This window comes from Nerophis ophidion, unplaced genomic scaffold (genome assembly GCF_033978795.1).
Source record: "Nerophis ophidion isolate RoL-2023_Sa unplaced genomic scaffold, RoL_Noph_v1.0 HiC_scaffold_185, whole genome shotgun sequence".
In the NCBI taxonomy this organism is placed as follows: domain Eukaryota; kingdom Metazoa; phylum Chordata; class Actinopteri; order Syngnathiformes; family Syngnathidae; genus Nerophis; species Nerophis ophidion.
This window is the reverse complement of record NW_026907107.1, coordinates 143,389-155,722: the sequence shown is the minus strand read 5'-3', so window position 1 is coordinate 155,722 and position 12,334 is coordinate 143,389. Positions and strand designations below refer to the sequence as shown.

The 12,334-nt window shown below is 52.2% G+C and overlaps 1 long non-coding RNA gene across 2 annotated transcripts; it reads right to left on the bottom strand.

The window, feature by feature from the left end:
* Nucleotides 1-1,558: 1,558 nt before the first annotated feature.
* On the bottom strand, nt 1,559-12,109 carry LOC133547802 (uncharacterized). Of its 2 annotated transcripts, XR_009805621.1 has the most exons (7): nt 12,068-12,109; nt 11,859-12,004; nt 11,736-11,790; nt 10,262-10,433; nt 6,014-6,157; nt 5,309-5,453; nt 1,559-5,208 (listed from the first exon to the last, which is right to left on the bottom strand). It is a non-coding gene; the product is annotated as an uncharacterized LOC133547802 (long non-coding RNA). The 2 variants fall into 2 exon arrangements; XR_009805620.1 differs by having other exon boundaries at nt 1,559-5,453.
* Nucleotides 12,110-12,334: the final 225 nt, after the last annotated feature.

Sequence of the window (12,334 nt, the reverse complement as noted above, 5' to 3'; positions counted from 1 at the left end):
GGGGTTCTCGGGGGGTTCTGCGACTGGTGTGGGCGTCGCCCGGGCGGGCTGCAGACGGACCGAGCACACCCTTACCCCAACCCTAATCCTAACCCCAAACCTAACCCGCCAGTGCCTCCAGTCCGTCTTTGGGTGGCGTTCTGCCGGTCGTGGGGCTTCCTGGGGACTCTGTTTGCGAGGGACGTGAGTGCAAGTGGCACCATGTCAGTGTGGTGAGGAGCTCAAACACATGACAGGAGTTGAGGCACAAAAGAACAACCATATTTACATTGTCTTGCGTGGTTGGGCTGAGGGGTCCGTTGTGACACTGCAGGGGAACCGAAGCTCCACCCCCTGTAGAGCTCTCATAAATAAGTCCTCCTCCTACTCCACCGGCTCATTCGCTCTCCAGCTGTCGATGAGGGGACATCCAGCTGTGAAGACAAGTAAGAAGCCGTGTGTTAGAGAACAGCCAACCTGATGAGGTCTGAGGGACCGAAACGCGTCGTTGGACAGCCAAAACCATTTGGCCGTGTTTGCCACCACACTGCACACCCAGGAGTTTGGCGTTGTACGCCTTCGGGGTTCTCGGGGGGTTCTGCGACTGGTGTGGGCGTCGCCCGGGCGGGCTGCAGACGGACCGAGCACACCCTTACCCCAACCCTAATCCTAACCCCAAACCTAACCCGCCAGTGCCTCCAGTCCGTCTTTGGGTGGCGTTCTGCCGGTCGTGGGGCTTCCTGGGGACTCTGTTTGCGAGGGACGTGAGTGCAAGTGGCACCATGTCAGTGTGGTGAGGAGCTCAAACACATGACAGGAGTTGAGGCACAAAAGAACAACCATATTTACATTGTCTTGCGTGGTTGGGCTGAGGGGTCCGTTGTGACACTGCAGGGGAACCGAAGCTCCACCCCCTGTAGAGCTCTCATAAATAAGTCCTCCTCCTACTCCACCGGCTCATTCGCTCTCCAGCTGTCGATGAGGGGACATCCAGCTGTGAAGACAAGTAAGAAGCCGTGTGTTAGAGAACAGCCAACCTGATGAGGTCTGAGGGACCGAAACGCGTCGTTGGACAGCCAAAACCATTTGGCCGTGTTTGCCACCACACTGCACACCCAGGAGTTTGGCGTTGTACGCCTTCGGGGTTCTCGGGGGGTTCTGCGACTGGTGTGGGCGTCGCCCGGGCGGGCTGCAGACGGACCGAGCACACCCTTACCCCAACCCTAATCCTAACCCCAAACCTAACCCGCCAGTGCCTCCAGTCCGTCTTTGGGTGGCGTTCTGCCGGTCGTGGGGCTTCCTGGGGACTCTGTTTGCGAGGGACGTGAGTGCAAGTGGCACCATGTCAGTGTGGTGAGGAGCTCAAACACATGACAGGAGTTGAGGCACAAAAGAACAACCATATTTACATTGTCTTGCGTGGTTGGGCTGAGGGGTCCGTTGTGACACTGCAGGGGAACCGAAGCTCCACCCCCTGTAGAGCTCTCATAAATAAGTCCTCCTCCTACTCCACCGGCTCATTCGCTCTCCAGCTGTCGATGAGGGGACATCCAGCTGTGAAGACAAGGAAGAAGCCGTGTGTTAGAGAACAGCCAACCTGATGAGGTCTGAGGGACCGAAACGCGTCGTTGGACAGCCAAAACCATTTGGCCGTGTTTGCCACCACACTGCACACCCAGGAGTTTGGCGTTGTACGCCTTCGGGGTTCTCGGGGGGTTCTGCGACTGGTGTGGGCGTCGCCCGGGCGGGCTGCAGACGGACCGAGCACACCCTTACCCCAACCCTAATCCTAACCCCAAACCTAACCCGCCAGTGCCTCCAGTCCGTCTTTGGGTGGCGTTCTGCCGGTCGTGGGGCTTCCTGGGGACTCTGTTTGCGAGGGACGTGAGTGCAAGTGGCACCATGTCAGTGTGGTGAGGAGCTCAAACACATGACAGGAGTTGAGGCACAAAAGAACAACCATATTTACATTGTCTTGCGTGGTTGGGCTGAGGGGTCCGTTGTGACACTGCAGGGGAACCGAAGCTCCACCCCCTGTAGAGCTCTCATAAATAAGTCCTCCTCCTACTCCACCGGCTCATTCGCTCTCCAGCTGTCGATGAGGGGACATCCAGCTGTGAAGACAAGTAAGAAGCCGTGTGTTAGAGAACAGCCAACCTGATGAGGTCTGAGGGACCGAAACGCGTCGTTGGACAGCCAAAACCATTTGGCCGTGTTTGCCACCACACTGCACACCCAGGAGTTTGGCGTTGTACGCCTTCGGGGTTCTCGGGGGGTTCTGCGACTGGTGTGGGCGTCGCCCGGGCGGGCTGCAGACGGACCGAGCACACCCTTACCCCAACCCTAATCCTAACCCCAAACCTAACCCGCCAGTGCCTCCAGTCCGTCTTTGGGTGGCGTTCTGCCGGTCGTGGGGCTTCCTGGGGACTCTGTTTGCGAGGGACGTGAGTGCAAGTGGCACCATGTCAGTGTGGTGAGGAGCTCAAACACATGACAGGAGTTGAGGCACAAAAGAACAACCATATTTACATTGTCTTGCGTGGTTGGGCTGAGGGGTCCGTTGTGACACTGCAGGGGAACCGAAGCTCCACCCCCTGTAGAGCTCTCATAAATAAGTCCTCCTCCTACTCCACCGGCTCATTCGCTCTCCAGCTGTCGATGAGGGGACATCCAGCTGTGAAGACAAGTAAGAAGCCGTGTGTTAGAGAACAGCCAACCTGATGAGGTCTGAGGGACCGAAACGCGTCGTTGGACAGCCAAAACCATTTGGCCGTGTTTGCCACCACACTGCACACCCAGGAGTTTGGCGTTGTACGCCTTCGGGGTTCTCGGGGGGTTCTGCGACTGGTGTGGGCGTCGCCCGGGCGGGCTGCAGACGGACCGAGCACACCCTTACCCCAACCCTAATCCTAACCCCAAACCTAACCCGCCAGTGCCTCCAGTCCGTCTTTGGGTGGCGTTCTGCCGGTCGTGGGGCTTCCTGGGGACTCTGTTTGCGAGGGACGTGAGTGCAAGTGGCACCATGTCAGTGTGGTGAGGAGCTCAAACACATGACAGGAGTTGAGGCACAAAAGAACAACCATATTTACATTGTCTTGCGTGGTTGGGCTGAGGGGTCCGTTGTGACACTGCAGGGGAACCGAAGCTCCACCCCCTGTAGAGCTCTCATAAATAAGTCCTCCTCCTACTCCACCGGCTCATTCGCTCTCCAGCTGTCGATGAGGGGACATCCAGCTGTGAAGACAAGTAAGAAGCCGTGTGTTAGAGAACAGCCAACCTGATGAGGTCTGAGGGACCGAAACGCGTCGTTGGACAGCCAAAACCATTTGGCCGTGTTTGCCACCACACTGCACACCCAGGAGTTTGGCGTTGTACGCCTTCGGGGTTCTCGGGGGGTTCTGCGACTGGTGTGGGCGTCGCCCGGGCGGGCTGCAGACGGACCGAGCACACCCTTACCCCAACCCTAATCCTAACCCCAAACCTAACCCGCCAGTGCCTCCAGTCCGTCTTTGGGTGGCGTTCTGCCGGTCGTGGGGCTTCCTGGGGACTCTGTTTGCGAGGGACGTGAGTGCAAGTGGCACCATGTCAGTGTGGTGAGGAGCTCAAACACATGACAGGAGTTGAGGCACAAAAGAACAACCATATTTACATTGTCTTGCGTGGTTGGGCTGAGGGGTCCGTTGTGACACTGCAGGGGAACCGAAGCTCCACCCCCTGTAGAGCTCTCATAAATAAGTCCTCCTCCTACTCCACCGGCTCATTCGCTCTCCAGCTGTCGATGAGGGGACATCCAGCTGTGAAGACAAGTAAGAAGCCGTGTGTTAGAGAACAGCCAACCTGATGAGGTCTGAGGGACCGAAACGCGTCGTTGGACAGCCAAAACCATTTGGCCGTGTTTGCCACCACACTGCACACCCAGGAGTTTGGCGTTGTACGCCTTCGGGGTTCTCGGGGGGTTCTGCGACTGGTGTGGGCGTCGCCCGGGCGGGCTGCAGACGGACCGAGCACACCCTTACCCCAACCCTAATCCTAACCCCAAACCTAACCCGCCAGTGCCTCCAGTCCGTCTTTGGGTGGCGTTCTGCCGGTCGTGGGGCTTCCTGGGGACTCTGTTTGCGAGGGACGTGAGTGCAAGTGGCACCATGTCAGTGTGGTGAGGAGCTCAAACACATGACAGGAGTTGAGGCACAAAAGAACAACCATATTTACATTGTCTTGCGTGGTTGGGCTGAGGGGTCCGTTGTGACACTGCAGGGGAACCGAAGCTCCACCCCCTGTAGAGCTCTCATAAATAAGTCCTCCTCCTACTCCACCGGCTCATTCGCTCTCCAGCTGTCGATGAGGGGACATCCAGCTGTGAAGACAAGTAAGAAGCCGTGTGTTAGAGAACAGCCAACCTGATGAGGTCTGAGGGACCGAAACGCGTCGTTGGACAGCCAAAACCATTTGGCCGTGTTTGCCACCACACTGCACACCCAGGAGTTTGGCGTTGTACGCCTTCGGGGTTCTCGGGGGGTTCTGCGACTGGTGTGGGCGTCGCCCGGGCGGGCTGCAGACGGACCGAGCACACCCTTACCCCAACCCTAATCCTAACCCCAAACCTAACCCGCCAGTGCCTCCAGTCCGTCTTTGGGTGGCGTTCTGCCGGTCGTGGGGCTTCCTGGGGACTCTGTTTGCGAGGGACGTGAGTGCAAGTGGCACCATGTCAGTGTGGTGAGGAGCTCAAACACATGACAGGAGTTGAGGCACAAAAGAACAACCATATTTACATTGTCTTGCGTGGTTGGGCTGAGGGGTCCGTTGTGACACTGCAGGGGAACCGAAGCTCCACCCCCTGTAGAGCTCTCATAAATAAGTCCTCCTCCTACTCCACCGGCTCATTCGCTCTCCAGCTGTCGATGAGGGGACATCCAGCTGTGAAGACAAGTAAGAAGCCGTGTGTTAGAGAACAGCCAACCTGATGAGGTCTGAGGGACCGAAACGCGTCGTTGGACAGCCAAAACCATTTGGCCGTGTTTGCCACCACACTGCACACCCAGGAGTTTGGCGTTGTACGCCTTCGGGGTTCTCGGGGGGTTCTGCGACTGGTGTGGGCGTCGCCCGGGCGGGCTGCAGACGGACCGAGCACACCCTTACCCCAACCCTAATCCTAACCCCAAACCTAACCCGCCAGTGCCTCCAGTCCGTCTTTGGGTGGCGTTCTGCCGGTCGTGGGGCTTCCTGGGGACTCTGTTTGCGAGGGACGTGAGTGCAAGTGGCACCATGTCAGTGTGGTGAGGAGCTCAAACACATGACAGGAGTTGAGGCACAAAAGAACAACCATATTTACATTGTCTTGCGTGGTTGGGCTGAGGGGTCCGTTGTGACACTGCAGGGGAACCGAAGCTCCACCCCCTGTAGAGCTCTCATAAATAAGTCCTCCTCCTACTCCACCGGCTCATTCGCTCTCCAGCTGTCGATGAGGGGACATCCAGCTGTGAAGACAAGTAAGAAGCCGTGTGTTAGAGAACAGCCAACCTGATGAGGTCTGAGGGACCGAAACGCGTCGTTGGACAGCCAAAACCATTTGGCCGTGTTTGCCACCACACTGCACACCCAGGAGTTTGGCGTTGTACGCCTTCGGGGTTCTCGGGGGGTTCTGCGACTGGTGTGGGCGTCGCCCGGGCGGGCTGCAGACGGACCGAGCACACCCTTACCCCAACCCTAATCCTAACCCCAAACCTAACCCTAACCCTAACCCTAACCCCGAAGGCGTTGTACGCCTTCGGGGTTCTCGGGGGGTTCTGCGACTGGTGTGGGCGTCGCCCGGGCGGGCTGCAGACGGACCGAGCACACCCTTACCCCAACCCTAATCCTAACCCCAAACCTAACCCGCCAGTGCCTCCAGTCCGTCTTTGGGTGGCGTTCTGCCGGTCGTGGGGCTTCCTGGGGACTCTGTTTGCGAGGGACGTGAGTGCAAGTGGCACCATGTCAGTGTGGTGAGGAGCTCAAACACATTACAGGAGTTGAGGCACAAAAGAACAACCATATTTACATTGTCTTGCGTGGTTGGGCTGAGAGGTCCGTTGTGACACTGCAGGGGAACCGAAGCTCCACCCCTGTAGAGCTCTCATAAATAAGTCCTCCTCCTACTCCACCGGCTCATTCGCTCTCCAGCTGTCGATGAGGGGACATCCAGCTGTGAAGACAAGTAAGAAGCCGTGTGTTAGAGAACAGCCAACCTGATGAGGTCTGAGGGACCGAAACGCGTCGTTGGACAGCCACAAACATTTGGCCGTGTTTGCCACCACACTGCACACCCAGGAGTTTGGCGTTGTACGCCTTCGGGGTTCTCGGGGGGTTCTGCGACTGGTGTGGGCGTCGCCCGGGCGGGCTGCAGACGGACCGAGCACACCCTTACCCCAACCCTAATCCTAACCCCAAACCTAACCCTAACCCTAACCCTAACCCTAACCCTAACCCTAACCACATAGGGAAGCCGTCTCGACCACGGGGTTTCAAGGAAGCACCCTTTACCCACTGGAGAAGGAGAAGAGCTCCAGTGGGCGTGAGAAAGAGATACCCTCCTGCCCGAGGACACATAGGGAAGCCGTCTCGACCACGGGGTTTCAAGGAAGCACCCTTTACCCACTGGAGAAGGAGAAGAGCTCCAGTGGGCGTGGCCCAGCCAGCCTGACGAGGCCTGAAAGGCCGAAACGCGCGTCGCTGGATATTATCCGCATGTGTTTGTCACTTCATTTAAAGCCCCGATTCGATTTCTTCCAGGGTCCTTGGGGTGGCCATCGTTCGGCTTGGCGTCGCCTGGACAGGTTGTGATGGAGCGAGCACACCCTCCTCTTCTCTCTTTTCTTTTTTTCACACTCTCTCTCTCTCTATCCCTCTCCCTCTCCTCTCCTAAACCTAACCTTTACTCTCTCCTCTCCTAAACCTAACCTTTACTCTCTCTCTCATCTCACTCTCTCTCTCTCTCTCTCACTCACTCTCTCTCTCTCTCTCTCTCTCTCTCTCTCTATCTCACTCTCTCTCTCTCCTAACCCTAACCCCAACCCCAACCACAAACCTGACACGCCAGTGCCTCCGGCCTTGTTTCGGGTGGCGTCCTGCCTGCGATGATTGTCACTCTGGGTGGCCTGCTCGGTGAGTACAAATCGTTTCACAGTGCGGGTGTCGTGACGTTACAACAAGTCGAACTTTTAGACTTGATTTGAACACATTCCAAATGGAGGGAAAGGTATATCAAAGCAAACATTTTATTGCTTTGGTCAAACATTCCGATAGTCCACGGCGTGTTTGTCCACTATGTGTTGCACATAATATGTCGATTTGACGCTTCACATATGTAGGATGTTATTTTGAGAGTCTTTTGACTCCGCTGTAGTTGTGAGCACTAGCCACGCCCACTGCAGCACACTATATAACCTCCTCCATTTGGAGCCCAGGCTCATTCCCTCTCCGGCAGTTCATGAGATACCCTCCTGCCCGAGGACACATAGGGAAGCCGTCTCGACCACGGGGTTTCAAGGAAGCACCCTTTACCCACTGGAGAAGGAGAAGAGCTCCAGTGGGCGTGGCCCAGCCAGCCTGACGAGGCCTGAAAGGCCGAAACGCGCGTCGCTGGATATTATCCGCATGTGTTTGTCACTTCATTTAAAGCCCCGATTCGATTTCTTCCAGGGTCCTTGGGGTGGCCATCGTTCGGCTTGGCGTCGCCTGGACAGGTTGTGATGGAGCGAGCACACCCTCCTCTTCTCTCTTTTCTTTTTTTCACACTCTCTCTCTCTCTATCCCTCTCCCTCTCCTCTCCTAAACCTAACCTTTACTCTCTCCTCTCCTAAACCTAACCTTTACTCTCTCTCTCATCTCACTCTCTCTCTCTCTCTCTCACTCACTCTCTCTCTCTCTCTCTCTCTCTCTCTCTCTCTCTCTCTCTCTATCTCACTCTCTCTCTCTCCTAACCCTAACCCCAACCCCAACCACAAACCTAACCCTAACCCTAACCCAACAATAAACAGGAGTCGGAGAAACATCAAAGCAAACATTTTAATGCTTTCATAACACACCATAATACTTACCTGTCTGGTTGTCCACGTTGTGATGAACATTGTACGTCGAGTAGACCCATCACAACTGTAGGATTCATTTGGCTGTTTGGTTGTCCACGTTGTGATGAACATTGTACGTCGAGTAGACCCATCACAACTGTAGGATTCATTTGGAGAAGCCAAACATCTTTCATAACACACCATAATACTTACCTGTGTAGTTGTCCACATTGTGATGAACGTCGAGTAGACCCATCACAACTGTAGGATTCATTTGGAGAAGTCAAACAACGACGCTGCAGTGTTGAGCTAGAGCCCCGCCCACTGCAGACCTCCCTATATATTCTCCTCCGGCTCAAAACGGCACAGAACTCTCCAGCAGTCGAAGGGAGCACATCCTGCTGTAGAGAAAAATAGAGTAGCCGTAAGTCTAGGGGATTAGAAGTGCCCCACCTACTAGGGAATTAGAAGTGTCCCAGTAGGCACAGACTCGCAGTTAAAAAGATGTTTACATCCTGCAATCAGTGCAAAGCCAGCCTGAAGAGGTCAAGAGACCGAAACGCGTCGCTGGATGGCAGGGCCAGTCATGCCCGTCACTAATTTGGCTGTTGGTGTCTGACGCAGCATGCGCACCTTTCAGGGTCTTCGGGGGGTTCCGGGGTTGGTGTGGGCGTCGCCCGGGCGGGCTGCAGACGGACTGTGCATTCCCCTTCCCCCAATCCTAACCCTAACCATAATCCTAACCCTAACCCTAACCCGATAAAAGAGTAGAAAAAGAAAATAAGAAGGGTTAGGGTTAGGGTTGGGGTTGGGGTTGGGGTTGGGGAAGGGCGATAAAAGAGTAGAAAAAGAAAATAAGAAGGGTTAGGGTTAGGGTAAGGATTTAGGTTGGGTTAGGGTTAGGGTTGGGGTTTAGGTTTAGGGTTGGGGTTGGGGTTGGGTTAGGGTTAGGGTTAGGGTTAGGGTTAGGGTTGGGGTTGGGGAAGGGCGATAAAAGAGTAGAAAAAGAAAATAAGAAGGGTTAGGGTTAGGGTAAGGATTTAGGTTGGGTTAGGGTTAGGGTTAGGGTTGGGGTTTAGGTTTAGGGTTGGGGTTGGGGTTGGGGTTAGGGTAAGGATTTGGGTAAGGGTAAGGATTTGGGTAAGGGTTAGGGTTGGGGTTAGGGTAAGATTTGGGGTTAGGGTAAGGATTTGGGTAAGGGTAAGGATTTGGGTTGGGGTTAGGGTTGGGGTAAGGGTTGGGGTTGGGGTCAGGGTAAGGATTTGGTTAGGGTTAGGGTTAGGGTTGGGGTAAGGGTTGGGGTTAGGGTTGGGGTTGGGGTTAGGGTAAGGATTTGGGTAAGGGTTAGGGTTGGGGTTAGGGTTGGGGTAAGGGTTGGGGTTAGGGTTGGGGTTGGGGTTAGGGTAAGGATTTGGGTAAGGGTTAGGGTTGGGGTTAGGGTTGGGGTAAGGGTTGGGGTCAGGGTAAGGATTTGGTTAGGGTTAGGGTTGGGGTAAGGGTTGGGGTAAGGGTTGGGGTTAGGGTTGGGGTTAGGGTAAGGATTTGGGTAAGGGTTGGGGTTGGGGTTAGGGTTGGGGTAAGGGTTGGGGTAAGGGTTGGGGTCAGGGTAAGGATTTGGGTTAGGGTAGGGGTTAAGGTTAGGGTTGGGGTTGGGGTAAGGATTTGGGTAAGGGTTAGGGTTGGGATTGGGGTTGGGGCTGGGGCTGGGGCTGGGGTTGGGGTTGGGGTTAGGGTTAGGGTTGGGGTTAGAGGGTAGGTTTTAGGCATAGAAAGAAAGTCGGTTAGGGTTGGGGTAAGGATTTAGGGTTGGATTTAAAGAGAAAGAGAGACGGGTAGGATTTAGGCATAGAAAGAAAGTCGGTTAGGGTTGGGGTTAGAGTGTAGGTTTTAGGCATAGAAAGACAGTCGGTTAGGGTTGGGGTTAGGATTGGGGTAAGGATTTAGGGTTAGATTTAAAGAGAAAGAGAGATGGGTAGCATTTAGGCATAGAAAGAAAGTCGGTTAGGGTTATGGTCAGGGTTAGAGGGTAGGTTTTAGGCATAGAAAGACAGTCGGTTAGGGTTGGGGTTAGGGTTAACCCTCTAACCCTAACCCCAATTCGTTGTACGTTTGTATACTGACTAAAAAAAAGTGCATACATATGTACACATTGGTACAAATGTATACACATGTTTAAATATGTATATGTAAGCATATGTATACACACACATTATTGTAGATGAAACTAAACATGTCCCTACCTTTAAGACCTGTGTTTCCAATCCGTCTGTCAGCTCCCATCGTTCCAGGAATTTTTCGGGAACCAGGCAAACCATGTGGTCCTTGTGGAACCATTAATCACGGAGGACCAGAATAGCCGGTTGTTCAACGGCACAGCCCTTTTAGTGCTCACTGCTACTGCTGCCAGCCTCTCTGTCACAAAAAAAGAGATTCATTTAGGAACTGTATAATGTAGAGATTAAAATATACCATACATACATCTTATACACCAGGGGGCACCAACCTTTTTGAAACCAAGGGCTACTGATTTATGCGAAAGCCTACCAGTTTGATACACACTTAAATAAATTGCCAAAAATAGCCAATTTGCTACATTTACCTTTAGCTCTATGTTATTATTAATAATAAATATTATGTGGAAAAACTGATCTTAATGATTTAGGGTTAGGGTTAAGGTTAGCTAGCCACTAACATTTTTTAACAAATCATGAATTACTTTGCACCATGTTTGTACAAATAATAACTCACGTAAAATACAAAAGTCAACTCTCATCATGTCACACTTTGAACTGGACACCAAATCTGATATCTGTTTCTTTGTCAGTTAGTGGGAAGCCTGGCATGGCATTCTGTTAACTAGTGTGTTGTACTCTGCTGTGTAACTAGAAACTGCAACTCTGAGTGAGTCTCGCAGATGTGCATCAGTGAGGCTTGTTCTGTGTTTCTTCTTGATGAAGTTCATGTCAGAAAAGGCTGATTCACAAAGATAAGTGGAACCAAACAGGCTTGCAACCTTCATAGTTGCTGCACATACACCACTGTACTTTTCTGTGTGAACAAAGCACCAAAAGTTTGGTGCAGCCTGGTGGGCTTAACATTTTAAATTTTCAGGAAAGAAGAGGAATGAATTTAAAAGGTAAAAAGGTATATGTGTTTAAAAATCCTAAAATCATTTTCAAGAATGTATTTTTTCTCTTAAATTGTCTTTCTGAAAGTTATAAGAAGCAAAGTAAAAAGACCAAGTCTTTAAAATATTTTCTTGGATTTTCTAATTACATTTTAGTTTTGTCTCTCTTAGAATTAAAAATGTCGAGCAAAGCGAGAGTTGGGGTTAACCCTAACCCTGCTAGTACATAAATATAATTTTAAAAAATAGAGGCAGCTCACTGGTAAGTGCTGCTATTTGAGCTATTTTTAGAACAGGCCAGCGGGCTTCTCATCTGGTCCTTGCGTGTTAGGGTTAGGGTTAGGGTGTCCGCGTTGGTGACCCGTTATACACAATAACTTATTCCTTCCTATAAAACACTAACCCTAACCTCTCCACCACATCTCCACACATTTTCCAACATTTTTGGTTTTGATTTGATTTTGGCTAACTGTCATTTTCAATTTTGACATATTGAACTGAAACTTTACACATGTAATAGAGTTGTTGTTTACAATAACAAGCAATTGATTATTTTTGGGGAGGGAAATTAGAGTGGTAAAGCTCACCTTGCAACATTCTTTATACCACATCAATAATATGCTGGTCAGATATATCTTGTCCCTGAAGAGAAGAACAACATTGTGTAAAAGTGACAACCATTACATTTCCCAAACAGTGAGTGGACTCACCGGTGGACCCTCAATACCCGGCCTGCCATGCACACCGCTCATGCCGTTCAACCCCCGAGGACCAGGCAGTCCAGGGGGTCCTACATCACCTGGCTTCCCAGAGTCTCCATGTTGGACCATTATGTCCAAGGTCTCCTCACTCTGTGCTGCAAACACATACAAGTGCATGAAGTGTATATTCACTTAACACATGATCATACACAACTCACCTGTCCTTTAGTGCCAGATTCTCCAGACATACCCTGTCACACCCAAACAATCATGAGATACTGATTTTAAAAATTGCAAATTCTGGTCCTTTAGATTTGTTTTCCTCCGTTTAGTAAGCACAGCACCAAGAAACATTTGTGTTTCTACATGTAAGGTTCAACTACGAAAATGTTTGAATGCAGCGTTGAAAGATTGTCCAACAATAGTTTGTACAAAAACATGCAGAATGAGGGTTCCTACAAGTGGCAGGGCAAAAATACTGAAAC